The 7,249-nt window shown below is 35.9% G+C and overlaps 1 protein-coding gene across 1 annotated transcript in view; it reads left to right on the plus strand.

Annotated features, from left to right (window-relative positions):
* The window catches only part of sox8a (SRY-box transcription factor 8a), an 11,711-nt gene extending 11,511 nt beyond the window's left edge, over positions 1-200 (plus strand). Inside the window, exon 6 of the mRNA XM_079595366.1 lies at positions 1-200. This exon is cut by the window's left edge and continues 962 nt beyond it. The gene's annotated coding sequence lies outside the window, so the exon portion shown is untranslated.
* The last annotated feature ends 7,049 nt before the right edge of the window (positions 201-7,249 follow it).

The following is a 7,249-nucleotide window of genomic DNA, read 5'->3' on the forward strand; positions in this document are numbered from 1 at the left end:
TGCACGCATCCTTTAGTTCGGTCTTAAAACTGGACAGTAAGTACTACATTTTTCATTCGTAACACAATTATGGTGTATTATGTTATGTTGTTATTGTATTCAGATTTTGCACATTGATGATTGTGATCTTTATTGGAAGAAAAATCATGCCTCCCCCCTGTAGTCAATTATTTTATCCTTTAAAACTCATCTTTGATCACCAAAATTACACGTTTTTTCCTTGAACAAAATTCTTCATGCCTTAAAATATCTTGAATGTAACTCGACACCCTCGCCTCATTTAGTATGCGCGGTTCTATGAATATGCAAATGAGCCCCACCTCCACTCACTCACTCACTCACTCAGAGATCCACTGGTTGACGATCACACGTTGATCTGATTGGTTACTTGGTTCTATGAATATGCAAATGAGCCCCGCCTCCACTCACTCACTCACTCACTCACTCAGAGATCCACTGGTTGACGATCACACGTTGATCTGATTGGTTACTTGGATCTATGAATATGCAAATGAGCCCCGCCTCCACTCACTCACTCAGAGATCCACTGGTTGACGATCACACGTTGATCTGATTGGTCAAGGTAGTGTGTGACGTCAGAAACACCAGCGATTTCAAACCGTGTTTTTGAGACTGTCTTTGGTTCACTGCAGTTTTAAGCAGAAAATACTCAGCAATGCTGTCGACTTATGAACTTACACATGGTGTGTGTTAAAGCAGATTAAAAACACCACATAGACACAGACAACATTAAAAACTGGATTTTCAACACTTTAAAAGACCCCCAGATAAAGACAACCTAACACTGACAGCCGAGATGACTATGACTACAGCAGGTCAAAGTTCAATCTATAACACATAAAGCTGAGTTTTTCTCTGCACTGGTGATTCGAGTGCTTCCAGTGTTAAGAACTCTTGATATATAAACAGTTTTCTTTCATACAACAACAAACTTACATTTTACACACATTGGCAGTTACTTTCTCTGTTTCTGCTCCACCGGTGAAAAGCATAAAAGTAATTTTTTTGTTTTATAAAAGTTATAAAAGTGTTATTTCCTGAAAAAATCAGTGCTTTTGAACGAATCGGTTGAGTTATTGATTCAATGACTCACTCATAAATACGGTTATCCTGTTTTACTGAATGAACGAATCGTTGAGTGATTGATTCAATGACTCACTCATAATTACGGTTATCCTGTATTACTGAATGAACGAATCGTTGAGTGATTGATTCAATGACTCACTCATAATTACGGTTATCCTGTATTACTGAATGAACGAATCGTTGAGTGATTGATTTAATGACTCACTCATAATTACGGTAATCCTGTTTTTACTGAATGAACGAATCGTTGAGTGATTGATTCAATGACTCACTCATAATTACGGTTATCCTGTTTTACTGAATGAACGAATCGTTGAGTGATTGATTCAATGACTCACTCATAATTACGGTTATCCTGTTTTACTGAATGAACGAATCGTTGAGTGATTAATTCAATGACTCACTCATAATTACAGTTATCCTGTTTTACTGAATGAACAAATCGGTTGAGTGATTGATTCAATGACTCACTCATAATTACGGTTATCCTGTTTTACTGAATGAACGAATCGTTGAGTGATTAATTCAATGACTCAATCATAATTACGGTTATCCTGTATTACTGAATGAACAAATCGGTTGAGTGATTGATTCAATGACTCACTCATAATTACGGTAATCCTGTTTTACTGAATGAACAAATTGGTTGAGTTATTGATTCAATGTCTCACTCATAATTACGGTTATCCTGTATTACTGAATGAACGAATCGGTTGAGTTATTGATTCAATGACTCACTCATAATTACGGTTATCCTGTTTTACTAAATGAACAAATCGGTTGAGTGATTGATTCAATGACTCACTCATAAATACGGTTATCCTGTTTTACTGAATGAACGAATCGGTTGAGTGATTGATTCAATGACTCACTCATAAATACGGTTATCCTGTTTTACTGAATGAACGAATCGTTGAGTGATTAATTCAATGACTCACTCATAATTACGGTAATCCTGTTTTACTGAATGAACAAATCGTTGAGTGATTGATTCAATGACTCACTCATAATTACGGTTATCCTGTTTTACTGAATGAACAAATCGGTTGAGTGATTGATTCAATGACTCACTCATAAATACGGTTATCCTGTTTTACTGAATGAACGAATCGTTGAGTGATTAATTCAATGACTCACTCATAATTACGGTAATCCTGTTTTACTGAATGAACGAATCGTTGAGTGATTGATTCAATGACTCACTCATAATTACGGTTATCCTGTTTTACTGAATGAACAAATCGGTTGAGTGATTGATTCAATGACTCACTCATAATTACGGTTATCCTGTTTTACTGAATGAACAAATCGGTTGAGTGATTGATTCAATGACTCACTCATAATTACGGTTATCCTGTATTACTGAATGAACGAATCGGTTGAGTGATTGATTCAATGACTCACTCATAATTACGGTAATCCTGTTTTACTGAATGAACAAATTGGTTGAGTTATTGATTCAATGTCTCACTCATAATTACGGTTATCCTGTATTACTGAATGAACGAATCGGTTGAGTTATTGATTCAATGACTCACTCATAATTACGGTTATCCTGTTTTACTAAATGAACAAATCGGTTGAGTGATTGATTCAATGACTCACTCATAAATACGGTTATCCTGTTTTACTGAATGAACGAATCGGTTGAGTGATTGATTCAATGACTCACTCATAAATACGGTTATCCTGTTTTACTGAATGAACGAATCGTTGAGTGATTAATTCAATGACTCACTCATAATTACGGTAATCCTGTTTTACTGAATGAACAAATCGTTGAGTGATTGATTCAATGACTCACTCATAATTACGGTTATCCTGTTTTACTGAATGAACAAATCGGTTGAGTGATTGATTCAATGACTCACTCATAAATACGGTTATCCTGTTTTACTGAATGAACGAATCGTTGAGTGATTAATTCAATGACTCACTCATAATTACGGTAATCCTGTTTTACTGAATGAACGAATCGTTGAGTGATTGATTCAATGACTCACTCATAATTACGGTTATCCTGTTTTACTGAATGAACAAATCGGTTGAGTGATTGATTCAATGACTCACTCATAATTACGGTTATCCTGTTTTACTGAATGAACAAATCGGTTGAGTGATTGATTCAATGACTCACTCATAATTACGGTAATCCTGTTTTACTGAATGAACGAATCGTTGAGTGATTGATTCAATGACTCACTCATAATTACGGTTATCCTGTTTTACTGAATGAACAAATCGGTTGAGTGATTGATTCAATGACTCACTCATAATTACGGTTATCCTGTTTTACTGAATGAACAAATCGGTTGAGTGATTGATTCAATGACTCACTCATAATTACGGTAATCCTGTTTTACTGAATGAACGAATTGTTGAGTGATTGATTCAATGACTCACTCATAATTACGGTTATCCTGTTTTACTGAATGAACGAATCGTTGAGTGATTGATTCAATGACTCACTCATAATTACGGTTATCCTGTTTTACTGAATGAACAAATCGGTTGAGTGATTGATTCAATGACTCACTCATAATTACGGTTATCCTGTTTTACTGAATGAACGAATTGTTGAGTGATTGATTCAATGACTCACTCATAATTACGGTTATCCTGTTTTACTGAATGAACGAATCGTTGAGTGATTAATTCAATGACTCACTCATAATTACGGTTATCCTGTTTTACTGAATGAACAAATCGGTTGAGTGATTGATTCAATGACTCACTCATAATTAATTTGTCACAACCTTCTGGCCTCACTATGTACAGTAACATGAATATAGAAACACTGCTGTATGCTATAATATGTTATTGATACGGCATATATCCAAGCTATAATGTCCCTGACAACTGGGATTTTCATGTTAGGGACAAAATTCATGAACTCTTTGATGTTTCTTCAAATATTGTAAGGTTTTTCTAAAACCAGCATCCACACCGTCATCAAAACAGAGTAAGCGGTGAAGCGGCGCTGGAGTCTTTACCTTCTCGGTCAGTCTTATGAAGAACGGATGTCCAGCGCTGGTGCGGCTCCACCCTCATTTAATGATTTCCTGCTGGGTTGCAAACAGCCTCCTGCTGTGTGTGTGTGTGTGTGTGTGTGTGTGTGTGTGTGTGTGTGTGTGTGTGTGTGTGTGTGTGTGTGTGTGTGTGTGTAGCCCGGACGCCAATGACAACACACAGCCAGACAGAACCAACATTGACTTACCCACAGTTCCACGGGGCAGTGGAGCCAGACTGATGGGGAAGGAGGGCAGTGGAATGCATCAGGTCAGGCAACGGTGTGTTTCACACACACACACACACACACACACACACACACATACACACACACACACACTCACTCACTCGCTCACTCACGCACACACACACACACACACACACACACACATACACACACACACACTCACTCACTCGCTCACACACACACACATTTACATTTAGTCATTTAGCAGACGCTTTTATCCAAAGCGACTTACAACTGAGGACTACAACAAGCGAGTCATCGCTTGCACACACACACACTCTCTATCTCAATCACACACACACACACACACACACTCACTCACTCGCTCGCTCACACACACACACACACTCTCTATCTCAATCACACACACACACACACACTCACTCACTCGCTCGCTCACACACACACACACACTCAAACACTCGCACACACTCGCACACACACACACACACACTCACTCACTCAAACACTTGCACACACACACACACACACACTCACTCACTCGCTCACTCACACACACAACACACACACACACACACACACACACACACACACACACACACTCACTCACTCGCTCACTCACACACACACAACACACACACACTCACTCAAACACTCGCGCACACACACACACACACACTCACTCACTCATTCGCTCACTCACACACACACACACACACACACACTCACTCACTCGCTCACTCACACACACACACACACACTCACTCGCTCGCTCACTCACTCACTCACACACACACACACACACACACTCACTCACTCGCTCACTCACACACACACACACACACTCACTCGCTCGCTCACTCACTCACTCACACACACACACACACACACACACTCACACACACACACACACACACTCACTCGCTCACTCACACACACACACACTCACTCGCTCGCTCGCTCACTCACTCACACACACAACAATGTTCTGAGAACATGCAATTCCAACCACAAATATTTTAAAAAATGTTCTGTTGCTTAAGATTCATTTACATATTGCAACTTATATCAATATTTTTAAAGAATAATATCTGTGCATTTAATTTTACATATTCATATACAGTGCAATCTTATTTTAGTACGCCTGAGATATTATTATATATCTTTTTAATATTTTTAATTAGCTTTTATTTTTGTTTTCAGTTTACATTTTTTTTAAGTTTAATTTCATTGTGTTTTGTAATTTTTGTTTAATTATTGTTTTTTTTTACAATTTTAATGATTTAAGTAAATATTTCTCAATGATACAAAAATAAGACTGCATGGCAACACTATATCATATATGAATATATAATACAATTAAATGCACAGAAAATGTATCCAGTAAAAGTTTTTTAAAAATCATTTTCAAGAAAAAAATAATAATAGTTGCTCTTGCAATATGTAAATGCACCTCAAACAAGCCCATGTTTTATTTATGTTGAAGTAAGGGTTGTTTGCATGTGTGAAGTGATGTTCGTCTTCAGAATAGCCGTCTCTGTGACATATGCTTTTATTTATTATAAACTCAACGGGACCGTCTTGCTCCTAAAATATGCAAATGATATTCAGTTCATAAACATCAAACACTGACTCTTACTAAAGCACTGTGGTGTCAGCAGGGATAGAGTTACATGTACTCTCATATATATATGGGTTTCACACTCTCTGTCTTCAAACAAAACAATTTCAACTCAAATATTTCATGTCCATGTATTTATTCATAAGTAGGCGCATAATAAGCAGGATATTGTACAATCACACAGTCATTTTCACAAAATAAAATAATGACAGGCCTCAAAATCACTATCCTTTATCTTCTAGTCCAAAAAAAAAACAAAAAAATTATGGTAATGCCAAGATATGTTTTCATATTTTAAACAAATCTGAAGAAAAACACCTGAATAGCATCATAACCTGAAGAAGAGGAGAGAAGAACTGAGCTCAGATCAGATCATAACCTGCCATCTAAACATTCATATCTATTATATAAAACCTGTATAGTTCTCTTATGCATCCTTCACAGTCAACAGACGACATGACAGATATTGTATATAAAGTAGTGGTCAACCAGTGTGTGTCTTTTTAATCGCAGATACTAATATTCATAAAGCAGGGCGGCCGATATATATACAGTATATATATACATACATAATGAAATTTAAAGGCAGCAAATGAGATATAATATTCATAATATTCACTCAATAAAATCATATTTGTAAACCTTTGTTACCGACTAAGATAAGGGGAACTACACTGCCGTTCAAAAGTTTGTATGATTTTTTATATTTAAAAAAAAGACAGATTTATAAAAAAAAATAAACAGTAATATTGTGAAATATTATTAGAATTTAATATGGCAGTTTTCTACGTGAATATACAGTAAAGTGTCATTTATTCCTGAGATTTTCAGCATCATTACTCCAGTCTTCAGTGTCACATGATCCTTCAGAAATCAGTGTAATATGATGATCTGATTTCCGATTTCTTTTTTGGAAAGAAATTAAAGATATTAATAGCCTACTTTTATCCAATGATGCATTAAGTTGATCAAAAGTGACAGTAACGACATTTATAATGTTACAAAATATTCTATTTAAAATAAATGCTGTTCTTTTGAGCTTTATTCATCAAAGAATTTTTTTTTTTTTACACAATTGTTTTCAATACTAATAATAATCATAAATGTTTCTTGAGCATTAAATCCTCATATTATTCTGATTTCTGAAGGGTCATGTGACACTGAAGACTGGAGTAATGATGATAAACTCAGCTTTGATCACAGGAATAAATTACACTTTACTGTATATTCACATAGAAAATAGTTATTTTAAATTGTAATAATATTTCACCTTTTTTTTTCATTTTAAATCAAATAAATGCAGC

This window comes from Phoxinus phoxinus (assembly GCF_949152265.1).
Source record: "Phoxinus phoxinus genome assembly, chromosome: 21".
Classification (NCBI taxonomy): Eukaryota; Metazoa; Chordata; class Actinopteri; order Cypriniformes; family Leuciscidae; genus Phoxinus; species Phoxinus phoxinus.